General features: G+C 49.4%; 6 non-coding genes and 6 pseudogenes across 6 annotated transcripts; all 12 read right to left on the reverse strand.

Moving 5' to 3' along the window:
• Positions 1 to 10: 10 nt before the first annotated feature.
• On the reverse strand, positions 11 to 201 carry LOC137325740 (U2 spliceosomal RNA). Its single transcript, XR_010963981.1, has one exon. It is a non-coding gene; the product is annotated as a U2 spliceosomal RNA (small nuclear RNA).
• A 1900-nt stretch (positions 202 to 2101) lies between these two features.
• LOC137325741 (U2 spliceosomal RNA) lies at positions 2102 to 2292 on the reverse strand. Its single transcript, XR_010963982.1, has one exon. It is a non-coding gene; the product is annotated as a U2 spliceosomal RNA (small nuclear RNA).
• Positions 2293 to 4190: 1898 nt separating this feature from the next.
• On the reverse strand, positions 4191 to 4361 carry LOC137326020 (U2 spliceosomal RNA; annotated as a pseudogene).
• Positions 4362 to 6504: 2143 nt separating this feature from the next.
• LOC137326021 (U2 spliceosomal RNA) lies at positions 6505 to 6675 on the reverse strand (annotated as a pseudogene).
• Positions 6676 to 8823: 2148 nt separating this feature from the next.
• Positions 8824 to 9045, reverse strand: LOC137325941 (U2 spliceosomal RNA; annotated as a pseudogene).
• Positions 9046 to 11120: 2075 nt separating this feature from the next.
• On the reverse strand, positions 11121 to 11311 carry LOC137325742 (U2 spliceosomal RNA). The gene has a single exon (XR_010963983.1). It is a non-coding gene; the product is annotated as a U2 spliceosomal RNA (small nuclear RNA).
• Positions 11312 to 13209: 1898 nt separating this feature from the next.
• On the reverse strand, positions 13210 to 13431 carry LOC137325942 (U2 spliceosomal RNA; annotated as a pseudogene).
• Positions 13432 to 15506: 2075 nt separating this feature from the next.
• Positions 15507 to 15697, reverse strand: LOC137325743 (U2 spliceosomal RNA). Its single transcript, XR_010963984.1, has one exon. It is a non-coding gene; the product is annotated as a U2 spliceosomal RNA (small nuclear RNA).
• A 1900-nt stretch (positions 15698 to 17597) lies between these two features.
• On the reverse strand, positions 17598 to 17788 carry LOC137325744 (U2 spliceosomal RNA). Its single transcript, XR_010963985.1, has one exon. It is a non-coding gene; the product is annotated as a U2 spliceosomal RNA (small nuclear RNA).
• A 1898-nt stretch (positions 17789 to 19686) lies between these two features.
• LOC137326022 (U2 spliceosomal RNA) lies at positions 19687 to 19857 on the reverse strand (annotated as a pseudogene).
• Positions 19858 to 22018: 2161 nt separating this feature from the next.
• LOC137326023 (U2 spliceosomal RNA) lies at positions 22019 to 22189 on the reverse strand (annotated as a pseudogene).
• A 2134-nt stretch (positions 22190 to 24323) lies between these two features.
• LOC137325745 (U2 spliceosomal RNA) lies at positions 24324 to 24514 on the reverse strand. Its single transcript, XR_010963986.1, has one exon. It is a non-coding gene; the product is annotated as a U2 spliceosomal RNA (small nuclear RNA).
• Positions 24515 to 25501: the final 987 nt, after the last annotated feature.

The following is a 25501-nucleotide window of genomic DNA, read 5'->3' on the forward strand; positions in this document are numbered from 1 at the left end:
TCTCCCCACAGGGAGGTGCACCGTTCCCAGAGACACTGCAATACTGGGTCGATGCGTGGAGTGGACGGAGCAAGCCCCTGTTCCATCTCCCTGTTCCAAAAATCAATTTAATATATGGTCCCCAGATAGGGGACGTATCAGATATTAAACTGATAAGAACAGATACTACACTTGATCTTAGCCAAAAGGCCGAGAAGCGATGACGCGCTCGATGCGAATTGATCTCGGCTCCTGTTTGCACTCCCTCTTTGGTCTCTGGCTGCCTGTGTTTAATGCAGTCTAGAAGCACTGCCGTTCTCTCCCACTCTGGCCACATTTTTGCCACCGTTTCTAATTGCAACAGTGGATGAGTTTAAAGATTTTTTTCCCTTTCTTGCCAGGATTGCTTGACAGATTGGTAAATTTGCCAGTAGGCCACCAATCAGATGGGAGAGGGTTGGGTCTCACCGGACCTCCGTCAGTCAGTCTCAGTCACTAACGAACTGCCGTGGAAGGAGACCTCTTTAAGGAAAACTAGTGACGTGATGTGACGTGTCTCACAGTGAGTGAGTGAGATTGCAACGGCCAATTGAGAAAGAGGTGAGGTGCTGACAATCGGCAGCTCGTGTTGAAACATTCATTCCACGGCAGGCAAGACCAATGAAAAAAAATACTGCAGAGGCTGGCTCGGCTGGCTGGCTGGCTGGCTGGCTGGAAATGGGAAATAAAAACACAAGACGTGTTAAAGGCTGGCTAAACTGTCGAAAGAAACAAGGCGTTAATGTTTCAGAAGTGCCTATTGAAAGGTGTCTCTCAAGCTGCTCCCTGACTGGGCCCTGTCCATTGTCATGTTAATCGCTGGTTAAACTGTCGGAAGAAACAAGGCGTTAATGTTTCAGAAGTGCATATTGAAAAATGTCTTTCAAACTGCTCCCTGACTGGGCCCCGTTCATTGTCATGTTAATCCCAGGGCGGGGCGGGACTGCTTTGACCAGGAGACCTGTTTTCCGGGACGCAGGTGTGACATTCCAGGGAGGCACCTACTTTGTGCTGATTCGAAACTACGACTACAACGGCAACTTGCAGTTCTATATTACAACAACAACGCGCTGCATTGAAACTAAAAGTTAGATTTTCAATCCCATAGTCCACCAATCGGATGGGAGACGGTGTGTGTCTGTGTGTGTGTGTGTGAGAGTCAGTGTCAGTCAGTCTCTCTCTCTCTCTCTCTCTCTCTCTCACTCTAACTCTAACTCTAACTCAGAGCTGCTGTGGAAGGAAACCTTTTTAAAAAGAACTTGCATATTGAAAAAAAGATGTGTCTCAAGCTGCCGGGCCCTGTCCATTGTCACGTTAATGGCAGGGCGGGCAGGACTGCTTTGACCAGGAGACCTGTTTTCTGGGACGCAGGTGTGAGATTCCAGGGGACCTGCTTTGTGCTGATTTCCCTGCGTGCGTGCGTCCGTCCCTCCCTGCCTCCCTCCCCCCAGGCCTTCCTTCTGAACACCTTTGTCGTTTAATCGAGGGTCAAAAGCCTGCCTGTGAAAGGGAAGGATCAGCCGGTCGGCCCCCTGCTGGTCGCTGCTGCCAGCGCAGCGCAGCGCAGCAGGCGTGCGTGTCCTCAGCCTCTTGTACAAGTTCCCAGGGAGTTGAGGCAGTTCCCTCCGGTGGTCTAGTGGTCTAAGACGCAACCTTTTAAACTCGTTGAGACCCGGGTTCGAATCCCGGTCGGGGGGATGACTTTCTGGTGCAGATTAATTGGCACCACTCAAAGAAAGTCTCCCCTCCTGAGCGCTAATGCTCCACCCTCACCACCGCCACCTTTTCCTCTCCTTGACAAACAGACAGACAGTCCAGTTCGGGAGCGCAGCTTGCATTTGAAAGCAGACCCTGCTTGTTCAAAGTCAACGGCACCAAGTTATTTTGCACTTTGAATTATATCGCTACGTGCGAGCGGCATTCAGCCGAGGAGAAGAAAGAAATACCACTGAGCTGAGAAAGTAAGTGTAATATATCAGCTTTATTCTCAGTAATAATACATACACACACACACACACACACACACACACACACACAGAGACGCTGGGAAAGAGCTGTTTTTCCTTTTGAATATCTCCCCACAGGGAGGTGCACCGTTCCCAGAGACACTGCAATACTGGGTCGATGCGTGGAGTGGACGGAGCAAGCCCCTGTTCCATCTCCCTGTTCCAAAAATCAATTTAATATATGGTCCCCAGATAGGGGACGTATCAGATATTAAACTGATAAGAACAGATACTACACTTGATCTTAGCCAAAAGGCCGAGAAGCGATGACGCGCTCGATGCGAATTGATCTCGGCTCCTGTTTGCACTCCCTCTTTGGTCTCTGGCTGCCTGTGTTTAATGCAGTCTAGAAGCACTGCCGTTCTCTCCCACTCTGGCCACATTTTTGCCACCGTTTCTAATTGCAACAGTGGATGAGTTTAAAGATTTTTTTCCCTTTCTTGCCAGGATTGCTTGACAGATTGGTAAATTTGCCAGTAGGCCACCAATCAGATGGGAGAGGGTTGGGTCTCACCGGACCTCCGTCAGTCAGTCTCAGTCACTAACGAACTGCCGTGGAAGGAGACCTCTTTAAGGAAAACTAGTGACGTGATGTGACGTGTCTCACAGTGAGTGAGTGAGATTGCAACGGCCAATTGAGAAAGAGGTGAGGTGCTGACAATCGGCAGCTCGTGTTGAAACATTCATTCCACGGCAGGCAAGACCAATGAAAAAAAATACTGCAGAGGCTGGCTCGGCTGGCTGGCTGGCTGGCTGGCTGGAAATGGGAAATAAAAACACAAGACGTGTTAAAGGCTGGCTAAACTGTCGAAAGAAACAAGGCGTTAATGTTTCAGAAGTGCCTATTGAAAGGTGTCTCTCAAGCTGCTCCCTGACTGGGCCCTGTCCATTGTCATGTTAATCGCTGGTTAAACTGTCGGAAGAAACAAGGCGTTAATGTTTCAGAAGTGCATATTGAAAAATGTCTTTCAAACTGCTCCCTGACTGGGCCCCGTTCATTGTCATGTTAATCCCAGGGCGGGGCGGGACTGCTTTGACCAGGAGACCTGTTTTCCGGGACGCAGGTGTGACATTCCAGGGAGGCACCTACTTTGTGCTGATTCGAAACTACGACTACAACGGCAACTTGCAGTTCTATATTACAACAACAACGCGCTGCATTGAAACTAAAAGTTAGATTTTCAATCCCATAGTCCACCAATCGGATGGGAGACGGTGTGTGTCTGTGTGTGTGTGTGTGAGAGTCAGTGTCAGTCAGTCTCTCTCTCTCTCTCTCTCTCTCTCTCACTCTAACTCTAACTCTAACTCAGAGCTGCTGTGGAAGGAAACCTTTTTAAAAAGAACTTGCATATTGAAAAAAAGATGTGTCTCAAGCTGCCGGGCCCTGTCCATTGTCACGTTAATGGCAGGGCGGGCAGGACTGCTTTGACCAGGAGACCTGTTTTCTGGGACGCAGGTGTGAGATTCCAGGGGACCTGCTTTGTGCTGATTTCCCTGCGTGCGTGCGTCCGTCCCTCCCTGCCTCCCTCCCCCCAGGCCTTCCTTCTGAACACCTTTGTCGTTTAATCGAGGGTCAAAAGCCTGCCTGTGAAAGGGAAGGATCAGCCGGTCGGCCCCCTGCTGGTCGCTGCTGCCAGCGCAGCGCAGCGCAGCAGGCGTGCGTGTCCTCAGCCTCTTGTACAAGTTCCCAGGGAGTTGAGGCAGTTCCCTCCGGTGGTCTAGTGGTCTAAGACGCAACCTTTTAAACTCGTTGAGACCCGGGTTCGAATCCCGGTCGGGGGGATGACTTTCTGGTGCAGATTAATTGGCACCACTCAAAGAAAGTCTCCCCTCCTGAGCGCTAATGCTCCACCCTCACCACCGCCACCTTTTCCTCTCCTTGACAAACAGACAGACAGTCCAGTTCGGGAGCGCAGCTTGCATTTGAAAGCAGACCCTGCTTGTTCAAAGTCAACGGCACCAAGTTATTTTGCACTTTGAATTATATCGCTACGTGCGAGCGGCATTCAGCCGAGGAGAAGAAAGAAATACCACTGAGCTGAGAAAGTAAGTGTAATATATCAGCTTTATTCTCAGTAATAATACATACACACACACACACACACACACACACACACACAGAGACGCTGGGAAAGAGCTGTTTTTCCTTTTGAATATCTCCCCACAGGGAGGTGCACCGTTCCCAGAGACACTGCAATACTGGGTCGATGCGTGGAGTGGACGGAGCAAGCCCCTGTTCCATCTCCCTGTTCCAAAAATCAATTTAATATATGGTCCCCAGATAGGGGACGTATCAGATATTAAACTGATAAGAACAGATTTTTTTTTTTTTTTTTTTTTTTTTTTTTTTTTTTTTTTTTTTTTCCTGACACTCTGGGGTGCCTTATTGCCTTACAGATTCATTCCAGATTCCTTGCAGTGACATTACATCAAGCCAAAGCTCTACAAGCCAAAGCTCTACACTCTGCCCGAGGGGATTTCTCCCTGACTGCATCCCCCCGGCATACAATGGCAGGAAGGCTCCAAATGGTTGCCTTCCCCCACTTGACCACTTGATCTTAGCCAAAAGGCCGAGAAGCGATGACGCGCTCGATGCGAATTGATCTCGGCTCCTGTTTGCACTCCCTCTTTGGTCTCTGGCTGCCTGTGTTTAATGCAGTCTAGAAGCACTGCCGTTCTCTCCCACTCTGGCCACATTTTTGCCACCGTTTCTAATTGCAACAGTGGATGAGTTTAAAGATTTTTTTCCCTTTCTTGCCAGGATTGCTTGACAGATTGGTAAATTTGCCAGTAGGCCACCAATCAGATGGGAGAGGGTTGGGTCTCACCGGACCTCCGTCAGTCAGTCTCAGTCACTAACGAACTGCCGTGGAAGGAGACCTCTTTAAGGAAAACTAGTGACGTGATGTGACGTGTCTCACAGTGAGTGAGTGAGATTGCAACGGCCAATTGAGAAAGAGGTGAGGTGCTGACAATCGGCAGCTCGTGTTGAAACATTCATTCCACGGCAGGCAAGACCAATGAAAAAAAATACTGCAGAGGCTGGCTCGGCTGGCTGGCTGGCTGGCTGGCTGGAAATGGGAAATAAAAACACAAGACGTGTTAAAGGCTGGCTAAACTGTCGAAAGAAACAAGGCGTTAATGTTTCAGAAGTGCCTATTGAAAGGTGTCTCTCAAGCTGCTCCCTGACTGGGCCCTGTCCATTGTCATGTTAATCGCTGGTTAAACTGTCGGAAGAAACAAGGCGTTAATGTTTCAGAAGTGCATATTGAAAAATGTCTTTCAAACTGCTCCCTGACTGGGCCCCGTTCATTGTCATGTTAATCCCAGGGCGGGGCGGGACTGCTTTGACCAGGAGACCTGTTTTCCGGGACGCAGGTGTGACATTCCAGGGAGGCACCTACTTTGTGCTGATTCGAAACTACGACTACAACGGCAACTTGCAGTTCTATATTACAACAACAACGCGCTGCATTGAAACTAAAAGTTAGATTTTCAATCCCATAGTCCACCAATCGGATGGGAGACGGTGTGTGTCTGTGTGTGTGTGTGTGAGAGTCAGTGTCAGTCAGTCTCTCTCTCTCTCTCTCTCTCTCTCTCACTCTAACTCTAACTCTAACTCAGAGCTGCTGTGGAAGGAAACCTTTTTAAAAAGAACTTGCATATTGAAAAAAAGATGTGTCTCAAGCTGCCGGGCCCTGTCCATTGTCACGTTAATGGCAGGGCGGGCAGGACTGCTTTGACCAGGAGACCTGTTTTCTGGGACGCAGGTGTGAGATTCCAGGGGACCTGCTTTGTGCTGATTTCCCTGCGTGCGTGCGTCCGTCCCTCCCTGCCTCCCTCCCCCCAGGCCTTCCTTCTGAACACCTTTGTCGTTTAATCGAGGGTCAAAAGCCTGCCTGTGAAAGGGAAGGATCAGCCGGTCGGCCCCCTGCTGGTCGCTGCTGCCAGCGCAGCGCAGCGCAGCAGGCGTGCGTGTCCTCAGCCTCTTGTACAAGTTCCCAGGGAGTTGAGGCAGTTCCCTCCGGTGGTCTAGTGGTCTAAGACGCAACCTTTTAAACTCGTTGAGACCCGGGTTCGAATCCCGGTCGGGGGGATGACTTTCTGGTGCAGATTAATTGGCACCACTCAAAGAAAGTCTCCCCTCCTGAGCGCTAATGCTCCACCCTCACCACCGCCACCTTTTCCTCTCCTTGACAAACAGACAGACAGTCCAGTTCGGGAGCGCAGCTTGCATTTGAAAGCAGACCCTGCTTGTTCAAAGTCAACGGCACCAAGTTATTTTGCACTTTGAATTATATCGCTACGTGCGAGCGGCATTCAGCCGAGGAGAAGAAAGAAATACCACTGAGCTGAGAAAGTAAGTGTAATATATCAGCTTTATTCTCAGTAATAATACATACACACACACACACACACACACACACACACACAGAGACGCTGGGAAAGAGCTGTTTTTCCTTTTGAATATCTCCCCACAGGGAGGTGCACCGTTCCCAGAGACACTGCAATACTGGGTCGATGCGTGGAGTGGACGGAGCAAGCCCCTGTTCCATCTCCCTGTTCCAAAAATCAATTTAATATATGGTCCCCAGATAGGGGACGTATCAGATATTAAACTGATAAGAACAGATTTTTTTTTTTTTTTTTTTTTTTTTTTTTTTTTTTTTTTTTTTTTTTTTTCCTGACACTCTGGGGTGCCTTATTGCCTTACAGATTCATTCCAGATTCCTTGCAGTGACATTACATCAAGCCAAAGCTCTACAAGCCAAAGCTCTACACTCTGCCCGAGGGGATTTCTCCCTGACTGCATCCCCCCGGCATACAATGGCAGGAAGGCTCCAAATGGTTGCCTTCCCCCACTTGACCACTTGATCTTAGCCAAAAGGCCGAGAAGCGATGACGCGCTCGATGCGAATTGATCTCGGCTCCTGTTTGCACTCCCTCTTTGGTCTCTGGCTGCCTGTGTTTAATGCAGTCTAGAAGCACTGCCGTTCTCTCCCACTCTGGCCACATTTTTGCCACCGTTTCTAATTGCAACAGTGGATGAGTTTAAAGATTTTTTTCCCTTTCTTGCCAGGATTGCTTGACAGATTGGTAAATTTGCCAGTAGGCCACCAATCAGATGGGAGAGGGTTGGGTCTCACCGGACCTCCGTCAGTCAGTCTCAGTCACTAACGAACTGCCGTGGAAGGAGACCTCTTTAAGGAAAACTAGTGACGTGATGTGACGTGTCTCACAGTGAGTGAGTGAGATTGCAACGGCCAATTGAGAAAGAGGTGAGGTGCTGACAATCGGCAGCTCGTGTTGAAACATTCATTCCACGGCAGGCAAGACCAATGAAAAAAAATACTGCAGAGGCTGGCTCGGCTGGCTGGCTGGCTGGCTGGCTGGAAATGGGAAATAAAAACACAAGACGTGTTAAAGGCTGGCTAAACTGTCGAAAGAAACAAGGCGTTAATGTTTCAGAAGTGCCTATTGAAAGGTGTCTCTCAAGCTGCTCCCTGACTGGGCCCTGTCCATTGTCATGTTAATCGCTGGTTAAACTGTCGGAAGAAACAAGGCGTTAATGTTTCAGAAGTGCATATTGAAAAATGTCTTTCAAACTGCTCCCTGACTGGGCCCCGTTCATTGTCATGTTAATCCCAGGGCGGGGCGGGACTGCTTTGACCAGGAGACCTGTTTTCCGGGACGCAGGTGTGACATTCCAGGGAGGCACCTACTTTGTGCTGATTCGAAACTACGACTACAACGGCAACTTGCAGTTCTATATTACAACAACAACGCGCTGCATTGAAACTAAAAGTTAGATTTTCAATCCCATAGTCCACCAATCGGATGGGAGACGGTGTGTGTCTGTGTGTGTGTGTGTGAGAGTCAGTGTCAGTCAGTCTCTCTCTCTCTCTCTCTCTCTCTCTCACTCTAACTCTAACTCTAACTCAGAGCTGCTGTGGAAGGAAACCTTTTTAAAAAGAACTTGCATATTGAAAAAAAGATGTGTCTCAAGCTGCCGGGCCCTGTCCATTGTCACGTTAATGGCAGGGCGGGCAGGACTGCTTTGACCAGGAGACCTGTTTTCTGGGACGCAGGTGTGAGATTCCAGGGGACCTGCTTTGTGCTGATTTCCCTGCGTGCGTGCGTCCGTCCCTCCCTGCCTCCCTCCCCCCAGGCCTTCCTTCTGAACACCTTTGTCGTTTAATCGAGGGTCAAAAGCCTGCCTGTGAAAGGGAAGGATCAGCCGGTCGGCCCCCTGCTGGTCGCTGCTGCCAGCGCAGCGCAGCGCAGCAGGCGTGCGTGTCCTCAGCCTCTTGTACAAGTTCCCAGGGAGTTGAGGCAGTTCCCTCCGGTGGTCTAGTGGTCTAAGACGCAACCTTTTAAACTCGTTGAGACCCGGGTTCGAATCCCGGTCGGGGGGATGACTTTCTGGTGCAGATTAATTGGCACCACTCAAAGAAAGTCTCCCCTCCTGAGCGCTAATGCTCCACCCTCACCACCGCCACCTTTTCCTCTCCTTGACAAACAGACAGACAGTCCAGTTCGGGAGCGCAGCTTGCATTTGAAAGCAGACCCTGCTTGTTCAAAGTCAACGGCACCAAGTTATTTTGCACTTTGAATTATATCGCTACGTGCGAGCGGCATTCAGCCGAGGAGAAGAAAGAAATACCACTGAGCTGAGAAAGTAAGTGTAATATATCAGCTTTATTCTCAGTAATAATACATACACACACACACACACACACACACACACACACAGAGACGCTGGGAAAGAGCTGTTTTTCCTTTTGAATATCTCCCCACAGGGAGGTGCACCGTTCCCAGAGACACTGCAATACTGGGTCGATGCGTGGAGTGGACGGAGCAAGCCCCTGTTCCATCTCCCTGTTCCAAAAATCAATTTAATATATGGTCCCCAGATAGGGGACGTATCAGATATTAAACTGATAAGAACAGATTTTTTTTTTTTTTTTTTTTTTTTTTTTTTTTTTCCTGACACTCTGGGGTGCCTTATTGCCTTACAGATTCATTCCAGATTCCTTGCAGTGACATTACATCAAGCCAAAGCTCTACAAGCCAAAGCTCTACACTCTGCCCGAGGGGATTTCTCCCTGACTGCATCCCCCCGGCATACAATGGCAGGAAGGCTCCAAATGGTTGCCTTCCCCCACTTGACCACTTGATCTTAGCCAAAAGGCCGAGAAGCGATGACGCGCTCGATGCGAATTGATCTCGGCTCCTGTTTGCACTCCCTCTTTGGTCTCTGGCTGCCTGTGTTTAATGCAGTCTAGAAGCACTGCCGTTCTCTCCCACTCTGGCCACATTTTTGCCACCGTTTCTAATTGCAACAGTGGATGAGTTTAAAGATTTTTTTCCCTTTCTTGCCAGGATTGCTTGACAGATTGGTAAATTTGCCAGTAGGCCACCAATCAGATGGGAGAGGGTTGGGTCTCACCGGACCTCCGTCAGTCAGTCTCAGTCACTAACGAACTGCCGTGGAAGGAGACCTCTTTAAGGAAAACTAGTGACGTGATGTGACGTGTCTCACAGTGAGTGAGTGAGATTGCAACGGCCAATTGAGAAAGAGGTGAGGTGCTGACAATCGGCAGCTCGTGTTGAAACATTCATTCCACGGCAGGCAAGACCAATGAAAAAAAATACTGCAGAGGCTGGCTCGGCTGGCTGGCTGGCTGGCTGGCTGGAAATGGGAAATAAAAACACAAGACGTGTTAAAGGCTGGCTAAACTGTCGAAAGAAACAAGGCGTTAATGTTTCAGAAGTGCCTATTGAAAGGTGTCTCTCAAGCTGCTCCCTGACTGGGCCCTGTCCATTGTCATGTTAATCGCTGGTTAAACTGTCGGAAGAAACAAGGCGTTAATGTTTCAGAAGTGCATATTGAAAAATGTCTTTCAAACTGCTCCCTGACTGGGCCCCGTTCATTGTCATGTTAATCCCAGGGCGGGGCGGGACTGCTTTGACCAGGAGACCTGTTTTCCGGGACGCAGGTGTGACATTCCAGGGAGGCACCTACTTTGTGCTGATTCGAAACTACGACTACAACGGCAACTTGCAGTTCTATATTACAACAACAACGCGCTGCATTGAAACTAAAAGTTAGATTTTCAATCCCATAGTCCACCAATCGGATGGGAGACGGTGTGTGTCTGTGTGTGTGTGTGTGAGAGTCAGTGTCAGTCAGTCTCTCTCTCTCTCTCTCTCTCTCTCTCACTCTAACTCTAACTCTAACTCAGAGCTGCTGTGGAAGGAAACCTTTTTAAAAAGAACTTGCATATTGAAAAAAAGATGTGTCTCAAGCTGCCGGGCCCTGTCCATTGTCACGTTAATGGCAGGGCGGGCAGGACTGCTTTGACCAGGAGACCTGTTTTCTGGGACGCAGGTGTGAGATTCCAGGGGACCTGCTTTGTGCTGATTTCCCTGCGTGCGTGCGTCCGTCCCTCCCTGCCTCCCTCCCCCCAGGCCTTCCTTCTGAACACCTTTGTCGTTTAATCGAGGGTCAAAAGCCTGCCTGTGAAAGGGAAGGATCAGCCGGTCGGCCCCCTGCTGGTCGCTGCTGCCAGCGCAGCGCAGCGCAGCAGGCGTGCGTGTCCTCAGCCTCTTGTACAAGTTCCCAGGGAGTTGAGGCAGTTCCCTCCGGTGGTCTAGTGGTCTAAGACGCAACCTTTTAAACTCGTTGAGACCCGGGTTCGAATCCCGGTCGGGGGGATGACTTTCTGGTGCAGATTAATTGGCACCACTCAAAGAAAGTCTCCCCTCCTGAGCGCTAATGCTCCACCCTCACCACCGCCACCTTTTCCTCTCCTTGACAAACAGACAGACAGTCCAGTTCGGGAGCGCAGCTTGCATTTGAAAGCAGACCCTGCTTGTTCAAAGTCAACGGCACCAAGTTATTTTGCACTTTGAATTATATCGCTACGTGCGAGCGGCATTCAGCCGAGGAGAAGAAAGAAATACCACTGAGCTGAGAAAGTAAGTGTAATATATCAGCTTTATTCTCAGTAATAATACATACACACACACACACACACACACACACAGAGACGCTGGGAAAGAGCTGTTTTTCCTTTTGAATATCTCCCCACAGGGAGGTGCACCGTTCCCAGAGACACTGCAATACTGGGTCGATGCGTGGAGTGGACGGAGCAAGCCCCTGTTCCATCTCCCTGTTCCAAAAATCAATTTAATATATGGTCCCCAGATAGGGGACGTATCAGATATTAAACTGATAAGAACAGATACTACACTTGATCTTAGCCAAAAGGCCGAGAAGCGATGACGCGCTCGATGCGAATTGATCTCGGCTCCTGTTTGCACTCCCTCTTTGGTCTCTGGCTGCCTGTGTTTAATGCAGTCTAGAAGCACTGCCGTTCTCTCCCACTCTGGCCACATTTTTGCCACCGTTTCTAATTGCAACAGTGGATGAGTTTAAAGATTTTTTTCCCTTTCTTGCCAGGATTGCTTGACAGATTGGTAAATTTGCCAGTAGGCCACCAATCAGATGGGAGAGGGTTGGGTCTCACCGGACCTCCGTCAGTCAGTCTCAGTCACTAACGAACTGCCGTGGAAGGAGACCTCTTTAAGGAAAACTAGTGACGTGATGTGACGTGTCTCACAGTGAGTGAGTGAGATTGCAACGGCCAATTGAGAAAGAGGTGAGGTGCTGACAATCGGCAGCTCGTGTTGAAACATTCATTCCACGGCAGGCAAGACCAATGAAAAAAAATACTGCAGAGGCTGGCTCGGCTGGCTGGCTGGCTGGCTGGCTGGAAATGGGAAATAAAAACACAAGACGTGTTAAAGGCTGGCTAAACTGTCGAAAGAAACAAGGCGTTAATGTTTCAGAAGTGCCTATTGAAAGGTGTCTCTCAAGCTGCTCCCTGACTGGGCCCTGTCCATTGTCATGTTAATCGCTGGTTAAACTGTCGGAAGAAACAAGGCGTTAATGTTTCAGAAGTGCATATTGAAAAATGTCTTTCAAACTGCTCCCTGACTGGGCCCCGTTCATTGTCATGTTAATCCCAGGGCGGGGCGGGACTGCTTTGACCAGGAGACCTGTTTTCCGGGACGCAGGTGTGACATTCCAGGGAGGCACCTACTTTGTGCTGATTCGAAACTACGACTACAACGGCAACTTGCAGTTCTATATTACAACAACAACGCGCTGCATTGAAACTAAAAGTTAGATTTTCAATCCCATAGTCCACCAATCGGATGGGAGACGGTGTGTGTCTGTGTGTGTGTGTGTGAGAGTCAGTGTCAGTCAGTCTCTCTCTCTCTCTCTCTCTCTCTCTCACTCTAACTCTAACTCTAACTCAGAGCTGCTGTGGAAGGAAACCTTTTTAAAAAGAACTTGCATATTGAAAAAAAGATGTGTCTCAAGCTGCCGGGCCCTGTCCATTGTCACGTTAATGGCAGGGCGGGCAGGACTGCTTTGACCAGGAGACCTGTTTTCTGGGACGCAGGTGTGAGATTCCAGGGGACCTGCTTTGTGCTGATTTCCCTGCGTGCGTGCGTCCGTCCCTCCCTGCCTCCCTCCCCCCAGGCCTTCCTTCTGAACACCTTTGTCGTTTAATCGAGGGTCAAAAGCCTGCCTGTGAAAGGGAAGGATCAGCCGGTCGGCCCCCTGCTGGTCGCTGCTGCCAGCGCAGCGCAGCGCAGCAGGCGTGCGTGTCCTCAGCCTCTTGTACAAGTTCCCAGGGAGTTGAGGCAGTTCCCTCCGGTGGTCTAGTGGTCTAAGACGCAACCTTTTAAACTCGTTGAGACCCGGGTTCGAATCCCGGTCGGGGGGATGACTTTCTGGTGCAGATTAATTGGCACCACTCAAAGAAAGTCTCCCCTCCTGAGCGCTAATGCTCCACCCTCACCACCGCCACCTTTTCCTCTCCTTGACAAACAGACAGACAGTCCAGTTCGGGAGCGCAGCTTGCATTTGAAAGCAGACCCTGCTTGTTCAAAGTCAACGGCACCAAGTTATTTTGCACTTTGAATTATATCGCTACGTGCGAGCGGCATTCAGCCGAGGAGAAGAAAGAAATACCACTGAGCTGAGAAAGTAAGTGTAATATATCAGCTTTATTCTCAGTAATAATACATACACACACACACACACACACACACACACACACAGAGACGCTGGGAAAGAGCTGTTTTTCCTTTTGAATATCTCCCCACAGGGAGGTGCACCGTTCCCAGAGACACTGCAATACTGGGTCGATGCGTGGAGTGGACGGAGCAAGCCCCTGTTCCATCTCCCTGTTCCAAAAATCAATTTAATATATGGTCCCCAGATAGGGGACGTATCAGATATTAAACTGATAAGAACAGATTTTTTTTTTTTTTTTTTTTTTTTTTTTTTTTTTCCTGACACTCTGGGGTGCCTTATTGCCTTACAGATTCATTCCAGATTCCTTGCAGTGACATTACATCAAGCCAAAGCTCTACAAGCCAAAGCTCTACACTCTGCCCGAGGGGATTTCTCCCTGACTGCATCCCCCCGGCATACAATGGCAGGAAGGCTCCAAATGGTTGCCTTCCCCCACTTGACCACTTGATCTTAGCCAAAAGGCCGAGAAGCGATGACGCGCTCGATGCGAATTGATCTCGGCTCCTGTTTGCACTCCCTCTTTGGTCTCTGGCTGCCTGTGTTTAATGCAGTCTAGAAGCACTGCCGTTCTCTCCCACTCTGGCCACATTTTTGCCACCGTTTCTAATTGCAACAGTGGATGAGTTTAAAGATTTTTTTCCCTTTCTTGCCAGGATTGCTTGACAGATTGGTAAATTTGCCAGTAGGCCACCAATCAGATGGGAGAGGGTTGGGTCTCACCGGACCTCCGTCAGTCAGTCTCAGTCACTAACGAACTGCCGTGGAAGGAGACCTCTTTAAGGAAAACTAGTGACGTGATGTGACGTGTCTCACAGTGAGTGAGTGAGATTGCAACGGCCAATTGAGAAAGAGGTGAGGTGCTGACAATCGGCAGCTCGTGTTGAAACATTCATTCCACGGCAGGCAAGACCAATGAAAAAAAATACTGCAGAGGCTGGCTCGGCTGGCTGGCTGGCTGGCTGGCTGGAAATGGGAAATAAAAACACAAGACGTGTTAAAGGCTGGCTAAACTGTCGAAAGAAACAAGGCGTTAATGTTTCAGAAGTGCCTATTGAAAGGTGTCTCTCAAGCTGCTCCCTGACTGGGCCCTGTCCATTGTCATGTTAATCGCTGGTTAAACTGTCGGAAGAAACAAGGCGTTAATGTTTCAGAAGTGCATATTGAAAAATGTCTTTCAAACTGCTCCCTGACTGGGCCCCGTTCATTGTCATGTTAATCCCAGGGCGGGGCGGGACTGCTTTGACCAGGAGACCTGTTTTCCGGGACGCAGGTGTGACATTCCAGGGAGGCACCTACTTTGTGCTGATTCGAAACTACGACTACAACGGCAACTTGCAGTTCTATATTACAACAACAACGCGCTGCATTGAAACTAAAAGTTAGATTTTCAATCCCATAGTCCACCAATCGGATGGGAGACGGTGTGTGTCTGTGTGTGTGTGTGTGAGAGTCAGTGTCAGTCAGTCTCTCTCTCTCTCTCTCTCTCTCTCTCACTCTAACTCTAACTCTAACTCAGAGCTGCTGTGGAAGGAAACCTTTTTAAAAAGAACTTGCATATTGAAAAAAAGATGTGTCTCAAGCTGCCGGGCCCTGTCCATTGTCACGTTAATGGCAGGGCGGGCAGGACTGCTTTGACCAGGAGACCTGTTTTCTGGGACGCAGGTGTGAGATTCCAGGGGACCTGCTTTGTGCTGATTTCCCTGCGTGCGTGCGTCCGTCCCTCCCTGCCTCCCTCCCCCCAGGCCTTCCTTCTGAACACCTTTGTCGTTTAATCGAGGGTCAAAAGCCTGCCTGTGAAAGGGAAGGATCAGCCGGTCGGCCCCCTGCTGGTCGCTGCTGCCAGCGCAGCGCAGCGCAGCAGGCGTGCGTGTCCTCAGCCTCTTGTACAAGTTCCCAGGGAGTTGAGGCAGTTCCCTCCGGTGGTCTAGTGGTCTAAGACGCAACCTTTTAAACTCGTTGAGACCCGGGTTCGAATCCCGGTCGGGGGGATGACTTTCTGGTGCAGATTAATTGGCACCACTCAAAGAAAGTCTCCCCTCCTGAGCGCTAATGCTCCACCCTCACCACCGCCACCTTTTCCTCTCCTTGACAAACAGACAGACAGTCCAGTTCGGGAGCGCAGCTTGCATTTGAAAGCAGACCCTGCTTGTTCAAAGTCAACGGCACCAAGTTATTTTGCACTTTGAATTATATCGCTACGTGCGAGCGGCATTCAGCCGAGGAGAAGAAAGAAATACCACTGAGCTGAGAAAGTAAGTGTAATATATCAGCTTTATTCTCAGTAATAATACATACACACACACACACACACACACACACAGAGACGCTGGGAAAGAGCTGTTTTTCCTTTTGAATATCTCCCCACAGGGAGGTGCACCGTTCCCAGAGACACTGCAATACTGGGTCGATGCGTGGAGTGGACGGAGCAAGCCCCTGTTCCATCTCCCTGTTCCAAAAATCAATTTAATATATGGTCCCCAGATAGGGGACGTATCAGATATTAAACTGATAAGAACAGATACTACACTTGATCTTAGCCAAAAGGCCGAGAAGCGATGACGCGCTCGATGCGAATTGATCTCGGCTCCTGTTTGCACTCCCTCTTTGGTCTCTGGCTGCCTGTGTTTAATGCAGTCTAGAAGCACTGCCGTTCTCTCCCACTCTGGCCACATTTTTGCCACCGTTTCTAATTGCAACAGTGGATGAGTTTAAAGATTTTTTTCCCTTTCTTGCCAGGATTGCTTGACAGATTGGTAAATTTGCCAGTAGGCCACCAATCAGATGGGAGAGGGTTGGGTCTCACCGGACCTCCGTCAGTCAGTCTCAGTCACTAACGAACTGCCGTGGAAGGAGACCTCTTTAAGGAAAACTAGTGACGTGATGTGACGTGTCTCACAGTGAGTGAGTGAGATTGCAACGGCCAATTGAGAAAGAGGTGAGGTGCTGACAATCGGCAGCTCGTGTTGAAACATTCATTCCACGGCAGGCAAGACCAATGAAAAAAAATACTGCAGAGGCTGGCTCGGCTGGCTGGCTGGCTGGCTGGCTGGAAATGGGAAATAAAAACACAAGACGTGTTAAAGGCTGGCTAAACTGTCGAAAGAAACAAGGCGTTAATGTTTCAGAAGTGCCTATTGAAAGGTGTCTCTCAAGCTGCTCCCTGACTGGGCCCTGTCCATTGTCATGTTAATCGCTGGTTAAACTGTCGGAAGAAACAAGGCGTTAATGTTTCAGAAGTGCATATTGAAAAATGTCTTTCAAACTGCTCCCTGACTGGGCCCCGTTCATTGTCATGTTAATCCCAGGGCGGGGCGGGACTGCTTTGACCAGGAGACCTGTTTTCCGGGACGCAGGTGTGACATTCCAGGGAGGCACCTACTTTGTGCTGATTCGAAACTACGACTACAACGGCAACTTGCAGTTCTATATTACAACAACAACGCGCTGCATTGAAACTAAAAGTTAGATTTTCAATCCCATAGTCCACCAATCGGATGGGAGACGGTGTGTGTCTGTGTGTGTGTGTGTGAGAGTCAGTGTCAGTCAGTCTCTCTCTCTCTCTCTCTCTCTCTCTCACTCTAACTCTAACTCTAACTCAGAGCTGCTGTGGAAGGAAACCTTTTTAAAAAGAACTTGCATATTGAAAAAAAGATGTGTCTCAAGCTGCCGGGCCCTGTCCATTGTCACGTTAATGGCAGGGCGGGCAGGACTGCTTTGACCAGGAGACCTGTTTTCTGGGACGCAGGTGTGAGATTCCAGGGGACCTGCTTTGTGCTGATTTCCCTGCGTGCGTGCGTCCGTCCCTCCCTGCCTCCCTCCCCCCAGGCCTTCCTTCTGAACACCTTTGTCGTTTAATCGAGGGTCAAAAGCCTGCCTGTGAAAGGGAAGGATCAGCCGGTCGGCCCCCTGCTGGTCGCTGCTGCCAGCGCAGCGCAGCGCAGCAGGCGTGCGTGTCCTCAGCCTCTTGTACAAGTTCCCAGGGAGTTGAGGCAGTTCCCTCCGGTGGTCTAGTGGTCTAAGACGCAACCTTTTAAACTCGTTGAGACCCGGGTTCGAATCCCGGTCGGGGGGATGACTTTCTGGTGCAGATTAATTGGCACCACTCAAAGAAAGTCTCCCCTCCTGAGCGCTAATGCTCCACCCTCACCACCGCCACCTTTTCCTCTCCTTGACAAACAGACAGACAGTCCAGTTCGGGAGCGCAGCTTGCATTTGAAAGCAGACCCTGCTTGTTCAAAGTCAACGGCACCAAGTTATTTTGCACTTTGAATTATATCGCTACGTGCGAGCGGCATTCAGCCGAGGAGAAGAAAGAAATACCACTGAGCTGAGAAAGTAAGTGTAATATATCAGCTTTATTCTCAGTAATAATACATACACACACACACACACACACACACACACACACACAGAGACGCTGGGAAAGAGCTGTTTTTCCTTTTGAATATCTCCCCACAGGGAGGTGCACCGTTCCCAGAGACACTGCAATACTGGGTCGATGCGTGGAGTGGACGGAGCAAGCCCCTGTTCCATCTCCCTGTTCCAAAAATCAATTTAATATATGGTCCCCAGATAGGGGACGTATCAGATATTAAACTGATAAGAACAGATACTACACTTGATCTTAGCCAAAAGGCCGAGAAGCGATGACGCGCTCGATGCGAATTGATCTCGGCTCCTGTTTGCACTCCCTCTTTGGTCTCTGGCTGCCTGTGTTTAATGCAGTCTAGAAGCACTGCCGTTCTCTCCCACTCTGGCCACATTTTTGCCACCGTTTCTAATTGCAACAGTGGATGAGTTTAAAGATTTTTTTCCCTTTCTTGCCAGGATTGCTTGACAGATTGGTAAATTTGCCAGTAGGCCACCAATCAGATGGGAGAGGGTTGGGTCTCACCGGACCTCCGTCAGTCAGTCTCAGTCACTAACGAACTGCCGTGGAAGGAGACCTCTTTAAGGAAAACTAGTGACGTGATGTGACGTGTCTCACAGTGAGTGAGTGAGATTGCAACGGCCAATTGAGAAAGAGGTGAGGTGCTGACAATCGGCAGCTCGTGTTGAAACATTCATTCCACGGCAGGCAAGACCAATGAAAAAAAATACTGCAGAGGCTGGCTCGGCTGGCTGGCTGGCTGGCTGGCTGGAAATGGGAAATAAAAACACAAGACGTGTTAAAGGCTGGCTAAACTGTCGAAAGAAACAAGGCGTTAATGTTTCAGAAGTGCCTATTGAAAGGTGTCTCTCAAGCTGCTCCCTGACTGGGCCCTGTCCATTGTCATGTTAATCGCTGGTTAAACTGTCGGAAGAAACAAGGCGTTAATGTTTCAGAAGTGCATATTGAAAAATGTCTTTCAAACTGCTCCCTGACTGGGCCCCGTTCATTGTCATGTTAATCCCAGGGCGGGGCGGGACTGCTTTGACCAGGAGACCTGTTTTCCGGGACGCAGGTGTGACATTCCAGGGAGGCACCTACTTTGTGCTGATTCGAAACTACGACTACAACGGCAACTTGCAGTTCTATATTACAACAACAACGCGCTGCATTGAAACTAAAAGTTAGATTTTCAATCCCATAGTCCACCAATCGGATGGGAGACGGTGTGTGTCTGTGTGTGTGTGTGTGAGAGTCAGTGTCAGTCAGTCTCTCTCTCTCTCTCTCTCTCTCTCTCACTCTAACTCTAACTCTAACTCAGAGCTGCTGTGGAAGGAAACCTTTTTAAAAAGAACTTGCATATTGAAAAAAAGATGTGTCTCAAGCTGCCGGGCCCTGTCCATTGTCACGTTAATGGCAGGGCGGGCAGGACTGCTTTGACCAGGAGACCTGTTTTCTGGGACGCAGGTGTGAGATTCCAGGGGACCTGCTTTGTGCTGATTTCCCTGCGTGCGTGCGTCCGTCCCTCCCTGCCTCCCTCCCCCCAGGCCTTCCTTCTGAACACCTTTGTCGTTTAATCGAGGGTCAAAAGCCTGCCTGTGAAAGGGAAGGATCAGCCGGTCGGCCCCCTGCTGGTCGCTGCTGCCAGCGCAGCGCAGCGCAGCAGGCGTGCGTGTCCTCAGCCTCTTGTACAAGTTCCCAGGGAGTTGAGGCAGTTCCCTCCGGTGGTCTAGTGGTCTAAGACGCAACCTTTTAAACTCGTTGAGACCCGGGTTCGAATCCCGGTCGGGGGGATGACTTTCTGGTGCAGATTAATTGGCACCACTCAAAGAAAGTCTCCCCTCCTGAGCGCTAATGCTCCACCCTCACCACCGCCACCTTTTCCTCTCCTTGACAAACAGACAGACAGTCCAGTTCGGGAGCGCAGCTTGCATTTGAAAGCAGACCCTGCTTGTTCAAAGTCAACGGCACCAAGTTATTTTGCACTTTGAATTATATCGCTACGTGCGAGCGGCATTCAGCCGAGGAGAAGAAAGAAATACCACTGAGCTGAGAAAGTAAGTGTAATATATCAGCTTTATTCTCAGTAATAATACATACACACACACACACACACACACACACACACACAGAGACGCTGGGAAAGAGCTGTTTTTCCTTTTGAATATCTCCCCACAGGGAGGTGCACCGTTCCCAGAGACACTGCAATACTGGGTCGATGCGTGGAGTGGACGGAGCAAGCCCCTGTTCCATCTCCCTGTTCCAAAAATCAATTTAATATATGGTCCCCAGATAGGGGACGTATCAGATATTAAACTGATAAGAACAGATTTTTTTTTTTTTTTTTTTTTTTTTTTTTTTTTTTTTTTTTTTTTTTTTTTTTTTTTTTTTCCTGACACTCTGGGGTGCCTTATTGCCTTACAGATTCATTCCAGATTCCTTGCAGTGACATTACATCAAGCCAAAGCTCTACAAGCCAAAGCTCTACACTCTGCCCGAGGGGATTTCTCCCTGACTGCATCCCCCCGGCATACAATGGCAGGAAGGCTCCAAATGGTTGCCTTCCCCCACTTGACCACTTGATCTTAGCCAAAAGGCCGAGAAGCGATGACGCGCTCGATGCGAATTGATCTCGGCTCCTGTTTGCACTCCCTCTTTGGTCTCTGGCTGCCTGTGTTTAATGCAGTCTAGAAGCACTGCCGTTCTCTCCCACTCTGGCCACATTTTTGCCACCGTTTCTAATTGCAACAGTGGATGAGTTTAAAGATTTTTTTCCCTTTCTTGCCAGGATTGCTTGACAGATTGGTAAATTTGCCAGTAGGCCACCAATCAGATGGGAGAGGGTTGGGTCTCACCGGACCTCCGTCAGTCAGTCTCAGTCACTAACGAACTGCCGTGGAAGGAGACCTCTTTAAGGAAAACTAGTGACGTGATGTGACGTGTCTCACAGTGAGTGAGTGAGATTGCAACGGCCAATTGAGAAAGAGGTGAGGTGCTGACAATCGGCAGCTCGTGTTGAAACATTCATTCCACGGCAGGCAAGACCAATGAAAAAAAATACTGCAGAGGCTGGCTCGGCTGGCTGGCTGGCTGGCTGGCTGGAAATGGGAAATAAAAACACAAGACGTGTTAAAGGCTGGCTAAACTGTCGAAAGAAACAAGGCGTTAATGTTTCAGAAGTGCCTATTGAAAGGTGTCTCTCAAGCTGCTCCCTGACTGGGCCCTGTCCATTGTCATGTTAATCGCTGGTTAAACTGTCGGAAGAAACAAGGCGTTAATGTTTCAGAAGTGCATATTGAAAAATGTCTTTCAAACTGCTCCCTGACTGGGCCCCGTTCATTGTCATGTTAATCCCAGGGCGGGGCGGGACTGCTTTGACCAGGAGACCTGTTTTCCGGGACGCAGGTGTGACATTCCAGGGAGGCACCTACTTTGTGCTGATTCGAAACTACGACTACAACGGCAACTTGCAGTTCTATATTACAACAACAACGCGCTGCATTGAAACTAAAAGTTAGATTTTCAATCCCATAGTCCACCAATCGGATGGGAGACGGTGTGTGTCTGTGTGTGTGTGTGTGAGAGTCAGTGTCAGTCAGTCTCTCTCTCTCTCTCTCTCTCTCTCTCACTCTAACTCTAACTCTAACTCAGAGCTGCTGTGGAAGGAAACCTTTTTAAAAAGAACTTGCATATTGAAAAAAAGATGTGTCTCAAGCTGCCGGGCCCTGTCCATTGTCACGTTAATGGCAGGGCGGGCAGGACTGCTTTGACCAGGAGACCTGTTTTCTGGGACGCAGGTGTGAGATTCCAGGGGACCTGCTTTGTGCTGATTTCCCTGCGTGCGTGCGTCCGTCCCTCCCTGCCTCCCTCCCCCCAGGCCTTCCTTCTGAACACCTTTGTCGTTTAATCGAGGGTCAAAAGCCTGCCTGTGAAAGGGAAGGATCAGCCGGTCGGCCCCCTGCTGGTCGCTGCTGCCAGCGCAGCGCAGCGCAGCAGGCGTGCGTGTCCTCAGCCTCTTGTACAAGTTCCCAGGGAGTTGAGGCAGTTCCCTCCGGTGGTCTAGTGGTCTAAGACGCAACCTTTTAAACTCGTTGAGACCCGGGTTCGAATCCCGGTCGGGGGGATGACTTTCTGGTGCAGATTAATTGGCACCACTCAAAGAAAGTCTCCCCTCCTGAGCGCTAATGCTCCACCCTCACCACCGCCACCTTTTCCTCTCCTTGACAAACAGACAGACAGTCCAGTTCGGGAGCGCAGCTTGCATTTGAAAGCAGACCCTGCTTGTTCAAAGTCAACGGCACCAAGTTATTTTGCACTTTGAATTATATCGCTACGTGCGAGCGGCATTCAGCCGAGGAGAAGAAAGAAATACCACTGAGCTGAGAAAGTAAGTGTAATATATCAGCTTTATTCTCAGTAATAATACATACACACACACACACACACACACACACACACACACAGAGACGCTGGGAAAGAGCTGTTTTTCCTTTTGAATATCTCCCCACAGGGAGGTGCACCGTTCCCAGAGACACTGCAATACTGGGTCGATGCGTGGAGTGGACGGAGCAAGCCCCTGTTCCATCTCCCTGTTCCAAAAATCAATTTAATATATGGTCCCCAGATAGGGGACGTATCAGATATTAAACTGATAAGAACAGATTTTTTTTTTTTTTTTTTTTTTTTTTTTTTTTTTTTTTTTTTTTTTTTTTTTTTTTCTGACACTCTGGGGTGCCTTATTGCCTTACAGATTCATTCCAGATTCCTTGCAGTGACATTACATCAAGCCAAAGCTCTACACTCTGCCCGAGGGGATTTCTCTCTGACTGCATCCCCCCGGCATACAATGGCAGGAAGGCTCCAAATGGTTGCCTTCCCCCACTTGACCACTTGATCTTAGCCAAAAGGCCGAGAAGCGATGACGCGCTCGATGCGAATTGATCTCGGCTCCTGTTTGCACTCCCTCTTTGGTCTCTGGCTGCCTGTGTTTAATGCAGTCTAGAAGCACTGCCGTTCTCTCCCACTCTGGCCACATTTTTGCCACCGTTTCTAATTGCAACAGTGGATGAGTTTAAAGATTTTTTTCCCTTTCTTGCCAGGATTGCTTGACAGATTGGTAAATTTGCCAGTAGGCCACCAATCAGATGGGAGAGGGTTGGGTCTCACCGGACCTCCGTCAGTCAGTCTCAGTCACTAACGAACTGCCGTGGAAGGAGACCTCTTTAAGGAAAACTAGTGACGTGATGTGACGTGTCTCACAGTGAGTGAGTGAGATTGCAACGGCCAATTGAGAAAGAGGTGAGGTGCTGACAATCGGCAGCTCGTGTTGAAACATTCATTCCACGGCAGGCAAGACCAATGAAAAAAAATACTGCAGAGGCTGGCTCGGCTGGCTGGCTGGCTGGCTGGCTGGAAATGGGAAATAAAAACACAAGACGTGTTAAAGGCTGGCTAAACTGTCGAAAGAAACAAGGCGTTAATGTTTCAGAAGTGCCTATTGAAAGGTGTCTCTCAAGCTGCTCCCTGACTGGGCCCTGTCCATTGTCATGTTAATCGCTGGTTAAACTGTCGGAAGAAACAAGGCGTTAATGTTTCAGAAGTGCATATTGAAAAATGTCTTTCAAACTGCTCCCTGACTGGGCCCCGTTCATTGTCATGTTAATCCCAGGGCGGGGCGGGACTGCTTTGACCAGGAGACCTGTTTTCCGGGACGCAGGTGTGACATTCCAGGGAGGCACCTACTTTGTGCTGATTCGAAACTACGACTACAACGGCAACTTGCAGTTCTATATTACAACAACAACGCGCTGCATTGAAACTAAAAGTTAGATTTTCAATCCCATAGTCCACCAATCGGATGGGAGACGGTGTGTGTCTGTGTGTGTGTGTGTGAGAGTCAGTGTCAGTCAGTCTCTCTCTCTCTCTCTCTCTCTCTCTCACTCTAACTCTAACTCTAACTCAGAGCTGCTGTGGAAGGAAACCTTTTTAAAAAGAACTTGCATATTGAAAAAAAGATGTGTCTCAAGCTGCCGGGCCCTGTCCATTGTCACGTTAATGGCAGGGCGGGCAGGACTGCTTTGACCAGGAGACCTGTTTTCTGGGACGCAGGTGTGAGATTCCAGGGGACCTGCTTTGTGCTGATTTCCCTGCGTGCGTGCGTCCGTCCCTCCCTGCCTCCCTCCCCCCAGGCCTTCCTTCTGAACACCTTTGTCGTTTAATCGAGGGTCAAAAGCCTGCCTGTGAAAGGGAAGGATCAGCCGGTCGGCCCCCTGCTGGTCGCTGCTGCCAGCGCAGCGCAGCGCAGCAGGCGTGCGTGTCCTCAGCCTCTTGTACAAGTTCCCAGGGAGTTGAGGCAGTTCCCTCCGGTGGTCTAGTGGTCTAAGACGCAACCTTTTAAACTCGTTGAGACCCGGGTTCGAATCCCGGTCGGGGGGATGACTTTCTGGTGCAGATTAATTGGCACCACTCAAAGAAAGTCTCCCCTCCTGAGCGCTAATGCTCCACCCTCACCACCGCCACCTTTTCCTCTCCTTGACAAACAGACAGACAGTCCAGTTCGGGAGCGCAGCTTGCATTTGAAAGCAGACCCTGCTTGTTCAAAGTCAACGGCACCAAGTTATTTTGCACTTTGAATTATATCGCTACGTGCGAGCGGCATTCAGCCGAGGAGAAGAAAGAAATACCACTGAGCTGAGAAAGTAAGTGTAATATATCAGCTTTATTCTCAGTAATAATACATACACACACACACACACACACACACACACAGAGACGCTGGGAAAGAGCTGTTTTTCCTTTTGAATATCTCCCCACAGGGAGGTGCACCGTTCCCAGAGACACTGCAATACTGGGTCGATGCGTGGAGTGGACGGAGCAAGCCCCTGTTCCATCTCCCTGTTCCAAAAATCAATTTAATATATGGTCCCCAGATAGGGGACGTATCAGATATTAAACTGATAAGAACAGATACTACACTTGATCTTAGCCAAAAGGCCGAGAAGCGATGACGCGCTCGATGCGAATTGATCTCGGCTCCTGTTTGCACTCCCTCTTTGGTCTCTGGCTGCCTGTGTTTAATGCAGTCTAGAAGCACTGCCGTTCTCTCCCACTCTGGCCACATTTTTGCCACCGTTTCTAATTGCAACAGTGGATGAGTTTAAAGATTTTTTTCCCTTTCTTGCCAGGATTGCTTGACAGATTGGTAAATTTGCCAGTAGGCCACCAATCAGATGGGAGAGGGTTGGGTCTCACCGGACCTCCGTCAGTCAGTCTCAGTCACTAACGAACTGCCGTGGAAGGAGACCTCTTTAAGGAAAACTAGTGACGTGATGTGACGTGTCTCACAGTGAGTGAGTGAGATTGCAACGGCCAATTGAGAAAGAGGTGAGGTGCTGACAATCGGCAGCTCGTGTTGAAACATTCATTCCACGGCAGGCAAGACCAATGAAAAAAAATACTGCAGAGGCTGGCTCGGCTGGCTGGCTGGCTGGCTGGCTGGAAATGGGAAATAAAAACACAAGACGTGTTAAAGGCTGGCTAAACTGTCGAAAGAAACAAGGCGTTAATGTTTCAGAAGTGCCTATTGAAAGGTGTCTCTCAAGCTGCTCCCTGACTGGGCCCTGTCCATTGTCATGTTAATCGCTGGTTAAACTGTCGGAAGAAACAAGGCGTTAATGTTTCAGAAGTGCATATTGAAAAATGTCTTTCAAACTGCTCCCTGACTGGGCCCCGTTCATTGTCATGTTAATCCCAGGGCGGGGCGGGACTGCTTTGACCAGGAGACCTGTTTTCCGGGACGCAGGTGTGACATTCCAGGGAGGCACCTACTTTGTGCTGATTCGAAACTACGACTACAACGGCAACTTGCAGTTCTATATTACAACAACAACGCGCTGCATTGAAACTAAAAGTTAGATTTTCAATCCCATAGTCCACCAATCGGATGGGAGACGGTGTGTGTCTGTGTGTGTGTGTGTGAGAGTCAGTGTCAGT

Source organism: Heptranchias perlo, chromosome 9 (assembly GCF_035084215.1).
Source record: "Heptranchias perlo isolate sHepPer1 chromosome 9, sHepPer1.hap1, whole genome shotgun sequence".
Lineage (NCBI taxonomy): Eukaryota > Metazoa > Chordata > Chondrichthyes > Hexanchiformes > Hexanchidae > Heptranchias > Heptranchias perlo.